The sequence below is a fragment of the Hyaena hyaena genome, unplaced genomic scaffold (assembly GCF_003009895.1).
Source record: "Hyaena hyaena isolate Hyena2069 unplaced genomic scaffold, ASM300989v1 scaffold_204, whole genome shotgun sequence".
Lineage (NCBI taxonomy): Eukaryota > Metazoa > Chordata > Mammalia > Carnivora > Hyaenidae > Hyaena > Hyaena hyaena.
This window is the reverse complement of record NW_024080837.1, coordinates 492,534-515,252: the sequence shown is the minus strand read 5'-3', so window position 1 is coordinate 515,252 and position 22,719 is coordinate 492,534. Positions and strand designations below refer to the sequence as shown.

General features: G+C 34.3%; 1 protein-coding gene across 3 annotated transcripts in view; it reads right to left on the bottom strand.

Moving 5' to 3' along the window:
- Positions 1 to 22,719, bottom strand: part of HBS1L (HBS1 like translational GTPase) — an 86,453-nt gene that overhangs the window by 44,005 nt on the left and 19,729 nt on the right. The gene's annotated exons all lie outside the window — the stretch shown is intronic.

Genomic DNA, 22,719 nt, shown 5'->3' with positions numbered 1-22,719 from the left:
ATATGAACAAGACTGTTTAGTGTGGTGCTGCCTGTAGGGGAAACAAACAAAAAAATAAACGAACAAAAACCGTGGATGGATTTCAATAAGGGAATGGTAACAAATCATGAAGCATCTAGACAATGGAATAGTTCACTTCAGATATAACAGTAGTAAACCTACAGGCAAGAAAAGGAAGTCATTACATATTAAGTGGAAAAAGCACTGCAATATTATATAGCAAAGATGCTGTATCACTATATTATAGGCATTAAAAAGTCCACAAGAATGGAAGTGAACTTTTTAAAAGTGATTACACCTAGAAAGTGGTGTTAAGAAAAAAAATAATTTTCAAAATTTATATACTTCTATGCTATAACTATATTATTTTTATAATTAAACATGTTTATGCGAAAAGCATACATATTAAAACAAACACTTTAAAACACTAAAAACTTCTTTCTACATTATTCTTCAGAGATGCTCTTGATTTTTCTTAGAAGTTAATAAAGCAAAATCCTACTTGACAGTAACACTCAGAATCATCTTACCACAACCCAAAATCTTTCCATCAATGATCTTGAACACCACATACTACTGAAAGGTTCATGCTTGGAAACAAGAGTGCAAAGTTCATTCAATCAGTCATTCTATGACAACTTTATATTCCACGGGCTCTATGAAGCTGAAAGTAACAGTCTAAACAGCTTTGGTTTTCCTATTAAGCAACCGCCTTGTTTAAACTCTGAAACTCCTTGACAGCAAAGACCGCATGTGTTGGATTTCTCTATTTCTGCAACCTAAATATTTGATACATTGTACATCATTTATACATGATTGTTCAACTGAACAAATAAAATCATTTCCTGATAGGTCTTTCAATGCTCTAATAAATCGCTAAAGGAGTAAGGGTGAAAACCAAAACGGAATTATAAATGTGAACTTCTTTGAACAATGTCAAGGCAAAAATCTATCCTACCCACCTCATATTCTCAAGAGCACGATATCTCAGCCTTGGTACTACTGATGTTCTGAGCAGAGTATTTCTCTGCTGTGGGAGGCTGGACTCCCCATCGCAGGATGTTTAGTAGCATCCCCAAAGTGTCTACGAACACAACCAAATGTCCCCTTGTGGCCCTAAATCACCTCCAGTGGAGGACTGCTCTACAGTTATTAGAAAAAGCACTAAATACATATTACATACCCTATAATCACCACCTCAAATGTAAAGATCATCTCCTAATCCTCTTCCCCACAAAATGATCAATTGCCTTTTCTTGTCCAAACGTGAAATCCCAAAGTCATTGTTTTCTGATATCCCTTTTTCTCAAAACTTCTATATGTAATTAATACTGACTGTATTTACTTTTCCTCATAAACATTTCCTCAAATTTCTACTTTTCTTTCTTTTCCCATCTACTTAGGTCAAGCTCTTAGAATCTCATGCCTGATATACCTTTCAAGACTCATGTCTTCCCTACCATTCCCATAAACAGATTGGAATTCTCTGGCATACACACTCTTGTTTTCTCACATCCATAGCCATGGCCCATGCTCACTATTATTTTCATGAAATGCCATTATTTTCATGAAAATTATTAATACAAGGAAGTCAAGGCTTCTTGATAATTCATGAATCACAGAGGTCAACTTTAGCAGTGTATACTGTATGATCAAAGACTCTTAGATTCATTCTACAAAGATTTACTGACAGCCTATGAGGTATAAAGGTTCCCCCTCCCCCGACCTTTTAACTGGCAACAGAATAAAGTACCTGTAGATACACGTGCACATTTTCATGCTTCCACAGGTGAACTCCCCATAATCACTCCATGTCAAAATCCTCCAATTCACCCCTCAGAGTTTGGTAAAATAGGTAAAACCCAGGCTCTCCAACAAGATAGCCTTGGTGGAATCCAGGCCCTGCTACTGTGATTATCAAGTGAATTACTTAACTTCTTTCTGTGCCTAGGTTCTTCATCTATAAAATAACAGTAAGAGAACTTACCTAATAGGGATGTTAGGAGATTTAAATAGGGTCAATACATGTAAAGCGCTTAGAGCAATGCCTGACATATATTAGGTACTCAGAGCTCCACAGTAATGACAGAATGCAGCATAGTCGGTGAGTCTCTGAGACCGACTTCCTTTACCTCATTTGATACCAGGGAATCCAGAGATACAAATTACTCTCTGGCAATCACATATTCATTCACAATGGGGAGAAGAAAAATGTCAACTGTGTAACAACTGTGCTAAATACTAGGATAAACAGATCAAAAAATAAGACATAATTCCTATCCTCAAGAAACAGAAGTCGACTAGAGATAACACACATATTACAATGTGAACTACAATGATGTAGGCACAATGAGTGTATCAGAAAGGTCCTGACCCACCCACGCTGAAAGAATTAGGCAAAGCTTCCTTTAAAACATTTCTAATGAATCTTGAAGGAAAAAATAAGGAAAAGTGGATTGGGAAATAAGACACAATGCCTGAAACAATACAACTGCCAGTAGATCAGCATGGCTGGGATACAAAGAGGTTAAGTGGGTGAGACATAAGAATAGAAAAGCAGGCAATGCCTCTAGGGCCACATACAACATTAAGATATTTAACTTGATTTTGAAATATAAGAACCAATAACAGAATCAAAGCATTGGAGTAAAATATCAGAGCTTTTAAAACTCACTCTGACCACAGCATGGAAACTAGACTGTGAAGGCAAGACTAGAGGGAGAACAATTAGAAGACGGTTGTCCCAATGTGTGTAAGCAAGTCTACGGACTGACCTAAGGTAAGAACGACAGAGACAGAGAAAGGGATATCCAAGCTATCACAGGGTAAAATCAGGAATACATAATACCTAGATGTATGCAGGCAGGTCAGAGAAGTAATGGTTCCCAGATTCTCCAGCAAGGAAGAAAGAGCAGATGGTTATGTCATCACCAAACAGATAATACATTTCAGAAAACTAAGAGACATCTGCCCGTCAGCGTCTGGCTTCCTTGTATGGGCTCCTTCACCAAGTGCACAATTACAGCAGTGCATAGACAAGGATTGCCACCAAATTACTTTTTTAAACACTTGGATCTTTACAATCTTGGATCTTTACAGAGTTTTGTAAGTTAAATTATAACACGTGCTTGGCAATGGGGACACAAAGATGAATAAGAGTCTCTGTTTTCAGATAGCTTTCATTCTAGACGTAACAGACCTAGACAGACAAGACTGAAAGAAAATACAGGCAAGGAAATTAAGAGAATTTTCCAGGGAACAGTGCTAGGAGTACAGCTGAGCAAGAACTCAGCACAGGGAATAAGAAGAAACTGGCAGGAGAGGAAATACACTCCTACATCATGATGATGAATTAAATGTTACGGGAGGCAAAAAATAGAGATCTTAATCCCCAGGACTCTAAATTAGATATGGGTCTGAGATTCTTTCAAGGCAAAGAGAAACTGGATAGAAATTTGGATAATCATGTTTGCAGAGGAAAAGAAATGAGAGCATCATTAAAACAATGAAGTAACAACTTAAGACCTGGGAATGGATGAGGGAACTTAGAGAAAATGAAGTCTGAGAAGGCAGGCAATGGAGAAACTCAGATTAACATAGAGATAGGCAGAAAATAAGTATTCACATTCCTTGCAGAGTTCTTACATGGAATTTAGATTCATGGAGTCGTGCAATTTTGTGGGCTTTATTTTTAGAAGTCACTTGGTCCAATCCCTCATTTTACAGATGAAAACTTCAAGTAGATTTCTAAAGATCACAGGCTTAACTAATGGAAATTTTGCTTCTTTTGTCCAGGCTGCTTCCAAAGCACACTCCCCTTTCCACTCTGTTTCTGGCTGCATCTCCTCTAGACTTCGTGGGATTACTTTCCTCAAGATTACTGAACTAGGTTTACTTTGAAGTTAAATGTATACAAAAACTGCTCAATCAAGTGTCTCTATAAAATGTTAATGCTTTGTCAAGATCATGATTTTGTGATTTTAGTGAGGCTAATCATTTTAGTATCTATTCAGATACTTTTGACAAAAAGTAAAAAGTTAAAGTTAAAATCAGTAATTATGACTTCTTTTAATATATGCATTTCAAAATCTCCAAAGAATCTATTTGGTTAGAGTCCAGTAGTTACATCATTCTCTGCTTACCAAAGAAGTTTCTGTTTGACACAATTTTAATTTCCAATGGGAAACAGAAGGCTAGGCTAAGTTCCCCTAATAACAAACACATAAATACTAACTTCTTAACCTTTTTGCTCATGCTGATTTTAGGAGGGGAAAGTGACATTCAGACTCTAAAGCATGCATCATAGCATCAGGCTATCAATTTTAGGTCATAAATGATACTCCCAAATTCTTAACAAGGATAACTCCAGACCAAAATGATATGACTTGGAAGTCAAACACCTTTACTATATATCCTCATAAAGCATAAATTATTTTCTGACTATACTGTAAAATTTCAATATAAAGTATGTATCTTACCTCTCCAACTAACCTACATGCTCCAGAAGGGTATTTTTTGATGTTTTCCAAATCATCTCGTCCGGTGTCTGGTACATACTAGGCACTCAAATATTTTAAAATATTATATAATTTTATATATAGAAAAAAGTCAATGATTCTCAGCTTGGGAGGAGAGGTGGATGAAAAGAACAAGGCCATCCCTGCTTCTCTTCCTTTGAAAATATTTGTCACTGGAAGATACTGGTGCTGACAAAATGTTATATCCCTCAGATGTCCTGAGACAGAAAAATAACTCAAAATGACATATCTGGTATCGGGGCACCTGGGTAGCTCAGTCAGTTGAGCGCCCGACTTCAGCTCAGGTCATGATCTCAGGGTTCCTGAGTTCAAGCCCCGCGTCAGGCTCTGTGCTGTCAATTCAGAGCCTGGAGCCTGCTTTGGACTCTGTGTCTCCCTCTCTCTCTGTCCTCTCCCACTAGTGCTCTCCCTCTCTCAATCAAAAATAAACAAACATTAAAAAAAATGTTTTAATGACATAGCTAGTATAAAAACCTTTTTATAAATCAAAGAGTGAAGTTTGTCTAAGTTAAACAATTTGACCAACCCAGATTAACATTCTTTGCAAATTATAACCACCTCCTTCTTGCTGGCTGGTTTCAGGTTCATCACTAAAAAGATGTTTGAAGATCTGCCTCAAGTCAGATAATTAGTTCAGATGACCTTTTATGGTTCCTGCCCTCATAATCCTATTTTTAAAAATAACTGGTGAGCCTATTTAGTGAAAATCTCTTCCCCACATATATATCATTGCTTTCTAAATAACATCAACTATAAATTTTTTTTTAATGTTTTAACACTATCAGCCACATCAAATAGGGTACTAGTCAATGAAAACTGTTATCCAGGAAATAATACTCTTATATCCTATTAAAAATAACTAAAGTGTACTTGTTTTTTTCTATATAAAATGCATAACTAAATAGGAGAAATATTACAAGGGGCATGTTCAAAACATAGGCTTGTTTACCTAATGGCATTAAGTAATTTCAAATTTGAATAATACCTATAAAGATGTAAAAACTCTAATATAGAACACTAGTTTTTCTTTTAAATTAAAAATGATTTTCACAATAAGTAAAACAATTCAATGTTTTTAAAGCCCTCTCTGAAACAAACAGGGGATTCTACATGTAAAAATGTGTGCAGACAGATATAAAATATAAAGAAGAAAAATATAGGATACAAAATTGATTGTGTAATAACTGTATTTAAAAACCTTAAGATAAAGAATATGCATAAGAAAAAGTTGAAAAAATATGGCAAAACACAAAACTGTTGTCTTTGCATAAGATAATCATGAATGATTTTCCCCTTTTTCTACATTAAGAATATATTACTTTATTACTGAGGAAAATAGGTTAATAGGTGATTAGAAAGAAAAGGAGAAAATATTTATAAGGTTAAGATAGAAACCTTCAAAATAAATTTACAACAGACTCAATGTAAGACAGATTTACAATATAAGTCATTTGGATCAAAACACCTTAAGTTTAAAAAACATTTAAGGTTAGTTAGAAAGAAAAGGGAGTTCCAGGTAAGTATACTTTTTGCCATCAGTCATTATTGTTCGTAAAAATGTTTCAAATATGCCCAGTACCTATAGGTACTCACAAAAATAAGATTTTCAAAATTTCAAAGAAACCAGTGTTAAATTTTCAGTGAAAATCAACTACTTCAAATATGAAACCATTTCAGTGAATCTGACTTCATCTTTAAATTCTAGTTACCAGATGTACATTCAAAAAGTACACCAGCTAGGTTACAGAGAATAAACCACTTCCTTCAATATTACAGCTGCACTGTGATTTATTCAGTATGAATTATTATTTAAAACATCCTTTACGTAGACCATCAAATCCACCATGTACCACCACTTGCTATGACACAGAAGAAAAAGTTTTCACTGGGATCAGATTTCGAATTTTATAAACACTACTGAGCCAGAAATCTTTAAAAATTGAAAACTTCAGATGAACAGATTTCAACCTGTATATTACATTATATACCTTCAAGTAGTATCCACAAACTTTATAATCTAATATATTTAATGAATTTAAATTATGGTATTATAAACCTTCTACAGCAATAAAAATTCTTGCTACTTCAATAGTTAAGGAATAAAGGCAAACTACATTACTAATAATGTTCCTTAAGAAAAAAGCCATTTACATTCTGTTTGTTAATATTGCTGTGATAAAAAATTTTGTTAGACCAGAAATGGGATAAAACGTTTTTGTCTGATAGAATAAAGTTGTATATACCAAAACCCTTCAAAAAATGCATCGGTGTCCCTTACCATTCTTCCCTAGGCCTTCTGTTTCATTTATTCTAAACCCTCCCCGAAGAAATCGCATCTATATTCCTATCCTTGGGATTATCTACCCTTGGAAACTTCCTAACAAATTCTGTCAATACTTCATATCTTGTTTAGGCATGAATGTATGTTTGAGAAACACCTCCCCAACAATGCAGAATAACCTAAATTTAAGAGTTCCTACTGTGTGCAATGAAATGCCATAATGGCTTAACATGACTTCATTTAACATTACAGGTACCCTAAAAAATAAGAACTATTATTATCTTAATTTTGCAAATGAGGAATTTGCAACACACAATGTTGAGTAATTTGCTAAAGGCACACAGCTAACAGGTGGTTCAACTGGAATAGAAGTCCAAGCAATCTACACAAGTACCTGTGCTCTTCTCCAAATTACTCTGGACGCCAGCAGTGAGAATCTACTTCTAGTCACAAAATCAGAGAAACACCTAACATCTGGACAGAGGAAAAGGCACAGAGGAAAAGGCTCGGAGAATGCACATGAGCTGAAATAAGGAAAAAAGTTTACATGAACCTTGTTGAAAACGTCAAGAAAGGGTTCCAACTTTAGAAGAGATAAGTAAAAATTAAATTGTATTAATAATTTAAAAGGCATTAAGTTTCATTAATATTCTCATTATCTAGCTGTCATTTATACTTTCATTTTAGTGACTGCAAATACACACAAATGCACAAAGACAAAGGTCCACATAGGTTCAACTTAATCCTTATTTCTATCTAAACTCCAATTTCCTTCCTTAATTCTACCTTTGGGATCTTCAAGAACATGGCCTTAAAGACAGAAAGAAGCTACTGCATTGAATAATCCTAAGGGGAAAAAAATAAAGCTTTAAAAGGATATATAAAATGCCATATACTATCTGCACACATCATCTTGAATTCACATGTGGGACCAAGAGTCATTCCTAAGTGATTCACAAAGACCTGGTAATACTGAACATTATCCATATCCAGAAATAACTCCCTGATAACAAATGTAATAAACCTTAAAGCAATCAGTAAAAGGAAGAAAATAAGGGAAACCAACACGGTTTTAAGGGACTACTATACCATAAAATAAATCACAATACATTTTGAAGTAGATAGCATTATTGCCATTATAAAGAAGAAAAGAAGTCTCAAAAAAAAGTCCACTCATTTTAGCAAGCCCACGCAGATAACAAATGACAGAGCTAATTTGCAAAACAACACTGATCTCATTTGAGAGCCACCATCCCCTCCTCTGATACCACACACTACTGATACATACTAATACTGATACATACAAGCCCATGCACTGAAATTTTGGCAGAAAGTAAAGTTTGACTCTTCTTTACACACCACACAAAAGGAAATTTTAGAAGAATTAAAAGTCAGACATTTAAAAAAAGTAAAACATAAAAAATTCATATAATTCTCTCAAAAGAAAATTTACAACATGTATAACCTAGAGGTTGAGGTGTTTTGTTTTTTTAATCCAAGACTCGAACTTAGTTAAGTTAAAAAAAAAGATACAGTGGCATAAAGTTTTTAATTTTTCTATAGAAAAAAAGATCATAAATAAAGAAAAAGACTGGAAAACTATTTACAATGCATAGGACTAAAAAAAATTCTCTCTTGAACACTGGCCTTTGCAACATATTTATGGATATGACTCCTCAGACAAGGTAAACAAAAACGAACTATTAGGACTACACTAAAGTAACAGCGATGGAAACTATCAACTAAACGGAAAAGCAACCTACTGAGTAGGAGAAGATATTTACAAACTATATATCTGATAAGTGGTTAATGTCCAAAATATTAGGAACCCATTAACACCAATCTGATTAAAAACACAGAGAATCCAAACAGACATTTTTCCAAGGAATACATGCAAATTGCCAACAGACACATGTAAAGATGCTCAACATCACCCATCATCAGGGAAATGCAAATCAAAACCACAACGAGGCATCACCTCACACCTGTCAGAAGGCCTAATATCAAAAAGATAAGATATAACAAGTGTTGGCGAGGATGTGGAGAAAAGGAACCCTTGTGCAGTTACTGGGAATGGAAATTGGTGCAACCACTGTGGAAAACAGTATGGAGGCTCCTCAAAAACATTAAAAATAGAAATACCATATGAGACAGTAATTCCACCATTAGGTATGTACTCAAAGAAAACAAAAGCATTAATTTGAAAAGATTTACACCATTATTTACAATAGCCAAGACATGGAAACAACTCCAGTGTCCACCAGTAGATGAATGGATAAAGAAGATGTGACACACACACACACACGAAGAATGAAATCTTGCTATTTGCAACAATATGGATAGACCTAAAGAATGTTACACTAAGTGAACGAAGTTAGAGAAAAGACAAATACCACGTTTTCACTTACACGTGGAATCTTAAAAACAAATGAACAAACAAAAAAAAGACTCTTAAATACAAAGGCTTCCATAGGGAAGGTGGGTGGTGGATAGGTGAAAACAGGTGAACAGAATTAAGAGGTGCAAACTTCCAGTTATAAAATAAGTAAGTCATAGAGATGAAAAGTACAACACAGGGACTAAAGTTAATAACAATTATCACATGGTGACAGATGATGATGACACTTATCACGGTAAATACTGAGTAATGTATAGAATTGTTGATCATTACACTGTACACTTGAAGCTAATATACTGTATGTCAACTATACTTCAATAACAATTTTTTAATTAGTATCAATAATATAAAGACTTCAAATCAGTAAGGAAAAGACAGCCTATTTAAAAATGGGCAAAGGATACAATAAGCAATGCACAGAACAAGTTCAAATAGCTAATGAATATATGAACATACTCAACCTCATTAATAATCACAGAAATGCAAATTAAAACCGTAATGATACATTAGCTTCTCACTGGTCAGACTGTCCAAAATCAAGAAAAGTAGGCTGGAGAAGGGATGAGCCATAATTTTCATAAAGCACCGGCCATATAAAGCAAACAACACAACTTTCAACACAGTAATCCCACTACAGGAGAGCAATCTCATAAAATTAAAAGCCCTGGATTGTAAGGATATGTACACAGATGTTCTACAAGCAGTGCTGTTCATAAAAGCAAAAATTGGAAATAAAATGAATGTCCTTTAATATGGTAAATTTTTAATAAATTGTAGTATAGCCAGACCATGGAATACTACAGAACCACCAAAAAGAGTAAATTGGAAATATTCTAGGTGACAGGGATTATAAGGAATATGACATTATAGTATCTACTAATAAAACATTAATGAAAAATCCCTGTATGTGTATCCATTTTTATATACTATGTGAAAATAAAGAAATACATGGAAGAATCGAATCTAAAAATAACTAAGTGGGGAGAAGAGCCAAGAGACTTATATGAATACATCATGAATAACTAAAAAGAGGCCTAAAAAAGTCAGTGAAAGTCATTTAATAAGCACCCTAATGCATTACACTTCAATATAATCATGTTTTAGCTGCACCTGTTCCTTACTTTCTAGTAAAAGAGCACTTTATTTTTGAACTAAGTTCAGTTATCACTTGCTGAGCATTTTTTATGCCAACATCATCACCTGTGTTATTTTACTTCTTTATAGAAACTTCTAAGTTAGCTACCATTTTCTCATAAATAAGTGGTATTTTACACAATGCCAATCTCTGTAACAGCATGCACAACGCAGCACAGATACAATTTTCAATAATACAAAGGTGACTGTCATCTCAACAAGCCACCCAAAAATGACATAAAAAAGTCACCACCTTTGGGGTGCCTGGGTGGCTCAGGGCGTTAAGCATCTGACTTCAGCTCAAGTGATGATCTCATGGCTTGTGAGTTTGAGCCCCACATCAGGCACCTGGAGCCTGCTTGGAATTCTTTGTCTCCATCTGTCTCTCTCTGTCTCTGTCTCTCTGCCCCTTCCCTGCTCGTGCTTTCCAAATAAATAAACATTAAAAAAAAAGTCACCACCTTTGACACTTATCCATTCTATTAATGAATGAAAACTTCAATACAAATTTAAGAAGCAAATTAATACAATCTATCAGAAGGATAACTCCACAATATGTAGAAAAAGCATTAAAAATGCCCATACCTTTTAACCAGCTCCTCTATCCACTACTACTCTATAAATATCTATTTTTTTTAATTTTTTAATGTTTTATTCATTTCTGAGAGAGAGAGAGAGCGAGAGAGCAGGGGAGGGTCAGAGAGAGAGGGAGACACAGAATCCGAAGCAGACTCCAGGCTCTAAGCTAGGTGTCAGCACAGAGCCCGACGGGGTCTCGAACCCACGAACCATGAGATCATGACCTGAGCCGAAGTCGGATGCTTAACCGACTGAGCCACCCAGGTGCCCCTCTATAAATATCTTTTATAAAATAATTGAAAAAACACACAAATGTACAAAATATTTACTGTACTATTTTCTGTAACAATCAACTGAAAAACTTAAGTTCGTTCAGTGTCTGATTAAATAACAGTACTGTGTTAACAATGGCTGGCATACAATAAAGATCCATGGATAGTTGTTAGGGGCAGAATGGAGAGGTGTTGTGAGTAGAGTTTCAGTTTTGCAAGATAAAATAGTTCTGGAGATTGGCTGCAAAACACTGTGAATATACTTAACACTACTGAACTGTACACTTAAAAAATGGTCAACACAGTTGCTTCCATATCTTGGTTATTGTGGATAATGCTGCAATAAACAGGGGAGTGCAATAAAATAGTGGTCCATATGGTAAACTTCATATAATGTGTATTTTGCCACAATTAAAAATATAATTGAACAAATTTTTTAGAAATTTTTAAGTATGTAGTACATGATTAAGTTACAATTGACTAAAAAGTGATGTGTGGTCTCATTAAAAAAAAAAAGACTAATATTCTCCATATATAGACACAAGTACACAAACAATGTATGAAAGAAAGGAGGACATTGGTATTAGAGGTTATCTTATTCTGAATGCTGGTCTCACCATATACCAGTTTTGTGGCCTAGGGCAAGATGTTTAACCATTTTGGAACTTCAGATCCTCCAACTGTAAAACTAGGATAAAAATAATTCCTCCTCTTTATGATTATTGTGAATATTAAAGGAGATAACAGAGATTTTTAAAAGTTTAGTACAATATCTGGCATATAAGTGTTCATTAATTTTGTCTATTATTGCTTAAATGCATCAAAACGCTATCATTCTAAATTCTGAATAATGGGATTAAGGTACATGTTTTTTCTTCCACTGGCTCATTTGAATATTCTAGTTTTACTCAATAAACACAGTTACTTAAGCTTTTGCCTTAAAATGGTACCATGCTAGTAGCTATAAAAAAAATAAAATTTTTCAAGATTTAAAATCAAACAGAATTGTTGTTCAAGAAATGGAAGACCACAAAGTAGTTTCAAATTAAATAAACTAGAAAAGGACTTCATTTCTTAGGACTGCTCCTTTACAAGGACTTGGAAATTGATACCAATTCTCTATAGGTGAATGCCAAGTCTCTTGCCAAGTTAGTATTATAAAAAAAAAAAAAAAAAAAAAATGCTTGAAAGTAATTTTTGAATACCTCACTAATGCTAAAACTGGTTTTCCTGACAAGGGATTTAATTTTATCCTTAAGGTACTTATCAACAAATACCAAACAAGGTTAAGCTATTATAAAAGTTTACTGCAAGTACCAGGTAACAATGAAATGGGCACTGGAATTCAAAAGAACTCCATTTGAGTTACAATTTGCTTAACACCCATGTGAAGGAAGTCAAATTACTTATTCTATAGAAGTCTCAGTTTCTTCCATCTAACTCACAGATTCTCCCAATGATAAAATACAATACATACAAAGCCTGATAACAGTTTACATTTCAATAAATTCTATTCTCTATCATCTCTTGAGAGGTAGCAGCTCCCAGACAAAGCACTCCGTATAGCCAAGAAAAAGAAACAGGTGACATGTTCAGAGGAAAAGCGCCTGGCTACATCTGGTGTTCCCAGTAAATCACACTTAGCCCCTCAGGGGCTACTATAAAGCTCTGTAGGAAAGTCTGTAACCTCCTACTTGTAAGGCAATGGCAGTCTGTGCTCCACTGGCTACACATGTTTTTCTGATAAAAAGTGAATATGAAATAAATACTGGTTAAACTCAATGCTGTCATTTGCTTCCCCTCTATTCCTTGCTGAACTACCAACTATGCTTTGTATGTGCAGTAAGCACAAAACAATATACTAAAAGAGTTTATAACTCCCTTGGAATAAAACATAAAAGTGTATCTGTAATCAGATAATAATTTCTATGGTTAAAAGAAAAAAGCAAAGTAATTAGGCCTAAAAGAAAACTCTGTATTTAGCATTCATGCAATTCTTATACAGTACTAGCTCTATCAAGAAAAAGATTAAGCTGTTTTGAGAGGTTAAAGCAAATTATGTTTAAATTAAGCAATCAGTGTTTAAGTTTTTCCAGTGTAGGTGTACACACAAAGAGAATCTTAAGACCCATCTGAGAACATTCTGAACCAGATGAGTTTTTTCAGTGAAATAAACCACTTCCTTCCAAAAGCCCACATAATTTTAAAGCAGAAAGTCAATTATCTCTGAAGTTTTCTGTACAAGTATAAAATTCTTCTAACTGCTTGAATAAAATTACTCAGTGATAAATTAGTGAAAAAATTTTTTTCAAAGAAAAAGATATTTTAAAGGCGACATCAAAAATATTAAATATGCCTACTTGAAACTCCTTACAAAAAAGGATTAAAGTAAAATGAAATGTATTTTAAGCACATTACTAAAAGTTCATATAGGTTTAGAAGTGTTCATAACATTTCATATTAATAATTTTTCATTGTAATACAGACTTTTCAAATTAATAATGGGATCTGTTTCCAGGACAAGGAGAAAATCTCACAATACACTCTACCTGAGAAGAAAGAAGGGGCAGCATCTCCTCCTAAAAATCGCCTGTGATTTTCTCTTCCATTTCATTGGGTGATGTTTAAGGGACAAATACAACACAATAAAGAAATAGAAATGATCCTGTTGCAGGCATTTATTATTCTTTTATCATTTCTTTCCAATTCCCTACCATTAGGGAATTGAACAACCTACCATTAAGACTCAAGAATATGAAAATAATTAGGAGCATAAATGAATAATATTTTATATATTCAAACAGTAGAATACCGATATACTATATATATGAAGATTGCTTAATGGACTTCTTATTAAGAACATAATAAGACATAGAAAATCACTATATCCTCACTATGTAAAATTAGTCTACTTTCTTTTTTTATAATTTTTTTAATGTTTTATTTATTTCTGAGAGAGAGACAGCATTAGCAGGGGAGGGTCAGAGAAACAGGGAGATACAGAATCTGAAACAGGCTCCAAGCTCTGAGATGGCTGTCAGCAGAGCCTGACGCAGGGCTTGAACCCACAAACTGTGAGATCATGACCTGAGCTGAAGTCAGAAGCTTAACAAACTGAGCAACCCAGGTACCCCTGGAGTTTATTTTCTAAATGAAGGGAAAACAAGATGAAATTCAAAGGGAAAGGAAAATGAATAGGTTTCTAAACAGTATGAGCAAGCAAAATATTAAGACAAACCTTATCAAAAACAGCTCAACTATAAAGTATACTTTGGAATATATTTCTCCAGAGTCTCCAACACTTTTAAACAATGTTCTTTTTTTTTTTCTTCCAATGTTTATTTTTAAGAAAAAGAGAGACACAGAGTGCCAGCAGGGAAGGGGCAGAGAGAGAGAGAAACACAGAATCTGAAGCAGGCACCAGGCTCTGGGTTGTCAGCACAGAGCCTGATGCGGGGCTTGAACCCACGAGCTGTGAGATCATGACCTGATTGTGACTTGAGCCAAGTCAGACACTTAACCAACTGAGCCACCCACGTGCCCCTAGATAATCCGTTCTCTTAATGATCTGATTAATTTAAATAATTATTGGCTACTTTGCTTGTAAGACAATGGCAATATCAATTTTAAGAACTATAAAAAAATGTTAAATTTAAATTACAAATGATTCCTTTTCCATATTTGCAGACCATTTTTCTAAATGCTTACTTTATTTTAGGTCAACTATTTTTCAAGAAGAATCAAAATAAACCTAACAGCAATCAAGAATTAAACCTCACCTCACACAATAATATCCATTGTGTGGAAAATTATTTTTCTTCCAAGTAAAGGTTGACTAATACTCATACAACTGTAAACATAAATAGTAAGGCTTTTTCTGCCAACAACTTTCCTTTCAAACGATACTATATGCATTTCAGTTTCTGGATGTTTTTGTTTTTAAAAAAAGAGTCTGTGTTACTCAGTTTAGGGAGTGTTTTCTCCCTTGGTAGGTTAAAGGTGGCAAGGAAAACACCATCAGAAACATACAAGATTGTCCCAGGATTTTACTCCCTAAATATATGCTCTTTTAGCTGTCCACTCATGAATTCATAACAAAACTACATAACGCGTTTAAAGATTATTTGTATTTGCTACTGATTTTCCATTTTACATATGCTAACAAAATGAACTAAAATGTTATCTAAATTAAGGAGACACATCAACATTTAATGCACTATTTTAGACATCAGAGTTCTAGTTAATTACACCATAATAAAAGGCTAATATTCACATAGGTATTAAGCTCTCGTTCCAAAATTCTATAAGTACAAAAACAGTGAAAAATTCTCTAAATGAAAAATAGAAGAAATTTCTTTCTGCACTGTTCAGTGCTATGTCATGATCAAGTCAGGCTGATATGGATAGCGGAATCATTATACCTAAGCATTTAAACCTTTGCTACAAAGTCTGCCTTATTGACAAGCCTCTCAAATCAGTCTAGTTTTACAGTTGAAAAGGGATGTTTAATCTGATCAAGTGCTCTAAGAAAAAATTATCCAGTTTCTATCCTATTTTTCTCCTAAAACACAGACAGGAGTGGGGTGAGGATGGGGGGTAGAAAGAGAACTAATAATAACAGAGAAGATGATAAAAACACCAAGACAAAAAGTCAGAAAGTAAGCCAGCAGAACTTAAGAGAAACACAGGCCGGGGGTGGGGGGGTGGGAGGTTGGAAATCTAAAGAAATCAGAGTAGCATTAAAAGCAGCAGAATCAGACCAGCTAGCACCATACAATAACAGAGAGCAGTACAGCAAAGCCCTCCACAAAAGAAAGAGGGTCCTAAAACCATGATTTTTCCATTGGTCATGCAAATACAGGCCACAGAATCCCTTTCAAATATTCAACAATTTGGGAAATATTTCACACATGTATATTTTGCAAGGAGGGGACGGTGAGTGGTCAAACCAGATGTCAAAGTCAAATGAGACAAACAGAAGCCTAATCATGAAAATTCAATTTTAAAATGAACTATGGTTGTTTTGAAAGTAAGGAAGCTTTCAGTACAGAATAAAATTAAAATGCTATACATCTTGGCAATAAATAATACGACTAAAAATACAGATCAAAAAGAGAGAGGGGGCAAGTATAAGAAACTGTAACTTTGATGAGCTCAGCTTTTAAATTCAGGACTCATTAAATTAACTGTTTAAAGTTAATAGTTCAGTTAATAGAAATGTAAACATATTATAAAAGGTATAAGGGTAAATATCTAAAAACTTAAAATATCAACAAAAATTATGAGAAATAGGAAGGGGGTGAAGTATAAATTAATTTTTTCGTCTTTCATAATAAAAGATCAACCTTTTTTTTAGCACTGGCAAATTAAAGAAGTATGTTACTATGTTACAAGATAGTACAAATCTCCAAGTTACCAAAGAGTACACACCTTTGGTACTGATCATATATCACAGAAGGTATTATATCTATCCTATCATTTGTCTCTGATAAACGCAATTATATCTACAGGAAGCACAACTAAACCAAAGTGACTCAAAACATTGAAAGCAAAAGGATGAACAAATACAACTTAGAGAAAGTAATCATGACATCAAGCAAACTGAATTCTAGGTCAAAAAGCATAAAACAAATCAAAAAGAAACTTAACATTAATGAAAACTTCAATTCCACAGAAAGATCATGTATCTTTACATACCAAAAGGCTTAAGGTAAAATCTGTAAGTAATAAAATGAAATAAAATGCAAGGGTACTATGTTTTAACTTACCTCTCTCAGCCTACATTTAAGGAAACAGAATTTAAGTCAGACTATTTAACCCGGTAACAATTTAAAAAGTAACTGACAGAAATGCATCATATTTTGTATTCCTCAGACAGAATTCATATTCTTGGAAAGTGCCTATGAAACCATTCTAAAATTACACTGGGCCTCAAAGAAAGACCTCAATAAACTTCTAAGTAAAGGGCACAGACCACATTGTCTGATAACATTACAATGAAATCTGCAATCATAACAGAAATTACAGTACTCCCACAACACCTGAAAATGTTCAGACTCTTTCAGACTCTTGACTTAAAATGGAAATCAAAATCAAAATTGTGAATTACCCAAAAAATAATAGTAACTCTAAAAGAACCCAGAAAATAACGATGATTCTAAAAGAACCCATGAGCAAATACAGTATCCACAGGAAAAATATAACTACAGAGACATAAGTAAATAAGACAGAAAGTGAACAATGCGTATCAACTACAAGGTAGTGGTGAGAAATAAGGAAAAGGTGGAGCTAGGACTCCACAATTTATTTCTCACAAAAGAAAGAGATCTGCAACTAAATGGTGGGCCCATGAGTGTCTATTATTTTCTTGATTTTTCTGTTTGCAATCTCAAAAATTAAAATTAACTTCCAAGATAAAGAATTAAAAATGTCTTTAAGTTAAATTAAATATTCCCCTGAGAAAAGTAGGGGGAAGAAATGGAAACCAGATTAGGTAATAAACAGATAAACTAAAAAACTAATGAAAAAATACCAGTAGAACTAATTATTAATCCAGGAGCCATTTTTGGAGAATAAAACAAATTAAAATTTAAAAATCCAGAGAAAACAAAGCTGGCAGGGAAGAAGAAAGTAGAGGGGAGAAAACAAAATAAAAATGGAGGGGCGCCTGGGTAGCTCCATTGGTTGAGCCTCTGACTTTGCCTCAGGTCCTGATATCAGGGTTCATGAGTTTGAGCCCTACATCGGGCATGCTGGGGTCCACGTGGAGCCGGTTTCAGATCCTCTGTCTCCCTCTCTACCTGTCCTCTGCTAGTGCTCTCTCTCTCTCTCAAAAACAAACATTAAAAAAATTTTTTAATAAAAATGGAGATTGGGGCACCTGGGTGGTTTAGTCAGAAGAGCATCAACTCTTGATCTTGGGGTCGTAAGTTCCAGCCCCATGTAAGGTGCAGAGATCACGTAAATAAAACTTAAAAAAAAAAAGAAGAAGAAGAAGAAGGAGAAGAAGAAGAAGAAGAAGAAGAAGAAGAAGAAGAAGAAGAAGAAGAATGGAGATTTAACTAAATATAAAAGAATATAAAAAAAATAATGACAATGTTTGCTGTAGTGCTAAACAAATACACTTGTCAACCTGAATGAAATGGTTTTCTAAGAAAAATAAAACATTCAAATTGATCCTAGAACATTGAGAAAGATAAATCCTATGCTGAAACAAGTAATTTCAATGCTCTTTAAATTACTTAAGGATAAAGAAAAACTTTTCTCTAAGTATCACAAAGAGGGGCACCTGGGTGGCTCATTTGTTAAGTAACTGACTTAGGCAGAAGTCATGATCTCGCATTGGTGAGTTTGAGCCCAACATGGGGCTCTCTGCTGAGCACACCTTGGATCTTGTTTCCCTCTCTTTGCCCTCCCCTGCCCATGCTCACTTGCTCGCTCTCTCTCTCTCAAGAAAATAAACAAACATTTAAAGGAAACTTTAAAAAAAAAGAAGCATCACAAAGAGAAACCAAAATCCAAAAGAACACACACACACACACACACACACGAATAAATTAAATTTATGAATAGATGGAATAATCTTCAACAAAATATAAGCAAATAAAATCTATCATATTAAAAGAATAAACTACCATGATGAACTAGGATTGTTTCACAATATAAATCTAAAAAATCTATTAAAATTAAAATGTTTAATAATATAATGTCTAAAGCTTCTTGCTATTTATAAAGACAATATATTTTCTCCAAACATTTTTGAAAGCATTAAGTATCTCAATAAAAATTAGAACTGGATTTTTTTCCCCCAGATAATCTGACCAGCTTGTAAACTTCATGTGGGAAAAATCAAGCGAGGTAACTCAGGAAAACTATGAAAAAGGAAAGAACAAACAAGATAGCCTACAAAACATTAAAACCACATCAAAATTGTGTAATAATTACCACAGTCACCAACAATCTGGTACTGGCACAAAACTAGAGAAAGAAATGGAACAGCAAAGAGACCCAAAATATAGATAGATAGAAAGGAATTTAGTGCACATCAAAGATGGCAGTTCAAATCAGGTTACAGAAGAAAAGGGACATGTAATCAACAAAAGATACTGTGACAAATCCAGCTGTTGGAAAGACCAAAGATGCTAGTGAAGAAACTGGATTCCTAGCTTACTTCCTAACGGCAGCTGGATCAAAGATTAAAAGGTGTTAAGAAAAGAAAAGGAAAAAAAAAAAAAATAGAGGAAAGGAAAGGAAAGGAAAAAGAAAAAAGAATCTGTCAAATGTATTGAAAAAACTATTAATTTTTTAAAAAATTATCTTTTGGTGGAACAGAACTTTCAAACAAGAACCTTTAAAAGACTGATGTATTTCAAAACATTAAAATCAAAATTGTGTCTTATAAAAACAACAAGCTGCAAATTGGAAAAGTATTTTTCATGCATATAACAAAAGATTAATTTTTTTTTACTATTTAAGTACATGTACACTTATGTATACCATACATACATTGTATGTACACACACACACACACTAAAAGTCCTTTTGAAAGAAAATGAGCAGAAAAATGAGCAAAGATTAAAAGTAGACAGTTCCAAGAAAAAGAAATACAAATAGATTTAAATATACAATAAAGCAGTTAGCCTCATGAAAAAATTTTTTTCTAATTATCAGGTTGGTGTAATAACAGAAAGAGTAATAACCGTATCTGTGAGAATCTGCACAGCAACATTCAGAAACTTGTCAGAAGGAAATCAGTACAATCTCTGTTAAAACAATTAGGCAGTATCTATCAAAAAATTGCAGTGTATATTTTTTGGCCTAGAAATTTACCTTCTAAAAATGTAGAGTGTTCATTTTGGGGTCATTAGCAACAGCAACTGAAAACACTTAAAATGTTTATCAACAAGAGCTATTTAATGTACAACCACATTAAGAAATTCTACACAGCTTTCGAAAAGAATGAGATCGATTTCTGTATAAACGGTAAAGTCTGCAAAAGGCTTTGATAACTGATACAGATAATAGAAGTGTTATAGTATCTTCCCACGTGTCTAAATTATATATACGGAGGTTCACACAGTGATACGCAAGTAAAGTTTCTAGATGAATAATACAAAAGAAATGATTTGTTTACAGGTTTATTTACAGCTTCCTGTAGGGAACAAGACTGTTGTCTACATTATGTGCCAGACACATACTAAGCTGAAGAGACAGCAGTGAACACATAAAATCCCTGCCCCCACAGAAGCTGCATGGGGGCCATGGAGAGCAGTAGGGAGACAGATAATAAAAATAACTGTGTACACACACACAATGTCAGATGTAAGTGCTGTGAGGAACAATTACACAGGACTGCAAAGGAAAGGAACTATACATATGGCAGGGTCTAATTTTACATGGAGAGGTAAAAGGGATGCAGTGAACTAGGGTGCATATGAACTCCCAGGACTGGGAGTGAAGTGATATATAAACTACAATATGAAGGATGGTCAGCCAGGAGAAATGGGGGAGGGGGGAGTGGTAGGGAGAAAGTACTATATAGAAGCAGAGGCAACTCAGGTAGGTTTGTTCTTGGGGGGGGGAGGGGAGTCAGGGTGCATGTGAAGAGAAATCAATTCAGAAAAAGTCTTATAAAATAACTTAAAAGGTTTATACAGAGGATAGAATATTAGAGCTTTATTTTAGAAAAGTTACTCTGGTTGTAATGTGGAAAGTGTTTTGGGCAAAATAAAATGAGAAGTAAAGAAACCAGATAAACGTTTCAGTAATTCTGCTCAACACCAATGGCCTTTAAGCGGTAAAGTGGTAACAAGGATGGAGAGAGAATAGTGGGGTCAAAATATGCACAATCCATCCTCACTATTGATGGTTTCCATATTTGGAAATTCAGCTAGTCACTGAAGTTTATTAGTAGCCCCAAATCACTATTTATGGCACTTTTACAGACAAGTGCAGAGAGGCAAAAAATTTGAGTCACCCAACATGCACATTCCCACCTGGGTCAAAAGATGATACTCTGCCTTCTTGTTTTGGCTCTTCATCATAAACAAGTATCCTTTTTATGATCTATATTGTGTCACATTACACACTGTGACTTTTGTTGGTTATTTTGCTGCTTAAAAAAATGTTTGCTAAAGCACTGTCTAGCGTCCCGAAGTACAGGCAGCTGTGATGTACCTTATAAATAAAAGACGTGTGTTAGAAAAGCTTTGAGTTTTAGAAAGGCTGTGGTTTCAATGTTAATGAATTACTGACATATAAATAATACAATTTAAAGTGTCTTTTTAAAAATGTTTTTATTTATTTCTGAGAGAGAGAGAGACAGCATAAGCAGGGGAGGGGGAAAGAGAGAGAGGGAGACAGAATCTGAAGCAGGCTCCCCGTTCTGAGCTAGCTGTCAGCACAGAGCACAATGCGGGGCTCGAACCCACGAACCACAAGATCATGACCTGAGCCAAAGTAGGACGCTCAACCGACTGAGCCAACCAGGCGCCCCCAAATAAAAGTGTCTTTAAAGAAACACATAAAGTAAGGTTACATACTGACTGACAAAAATGTTGTGACCAGAAGATCAAAGGCACCTAAGCCTGTATTTCCTGTGAGAGCAATGCTTCAGCATTTGAGGAGTCAGTGTTGGCATACTGCACTCAAGTGTTCACTAATTTGTGACTTTATAAAATATAACTCCCACAAATAACAACAATCCACTGTATGTATACACACATACATTTACTTATTTGTAAAGCAGAAAAAATAGGACTGGTAATCAATTACAAGAAGTAAAGGAGGGAAAGAAATCAAGGATGATGCTAGCTAGGTTTCTGGCTCACGCAACTGGAAGACAGAGATACTACTAAGAAAAATGGGAAACAGAAGAGGAGGTGGCAGCTTAGATCAGGAAGGCAAAGATGTCAGCTTGGGGGAGTGTAATGTCATATATGCCACACTACAATCGATATAATTATGTGTTTAAGTACCCAGAGTCCCCTCCCATTTGAGGTTAACAATCATTTCTTTGTTCATCTTGGTGTATCTCCCGCAACTAAAATGATGTGATGTTTTCCGTTAAGTCATATAATATAAACCAGGCATGTCAACATCAGAAATGGGCACTTTGTCTATTCTTTTCCCTTCTACTTCCATCTTTGCAATTACAGTATCTGTATTCATTATAACCTATACTTTAATAGCATTTCTATGTTAAGTCCTCAAAAGTAAATACATAGACAATTTTACCTTTTGGAAAGCAAGAATTCGAAATGACAAATATCTTAGAAGAAATTCTTTACAATCAGGTAGGTTTTTTTTTTTTTTTTAATTTGTTTACAGGAACTTAAAGTAGGTACCTTCAGCACAAATTATTAAAATTCCATTCTGAAGGCTCAAGCTTATCCAAAAACTCCCTATAAATTGTTATGTTTTCTTACTTGATTTAGGAGAACCTCAGAATTATAATTTATTTCAATGTAGCTTTTACAAAAATGTATATATACACTCAAAATGACATCTTTTACTCCC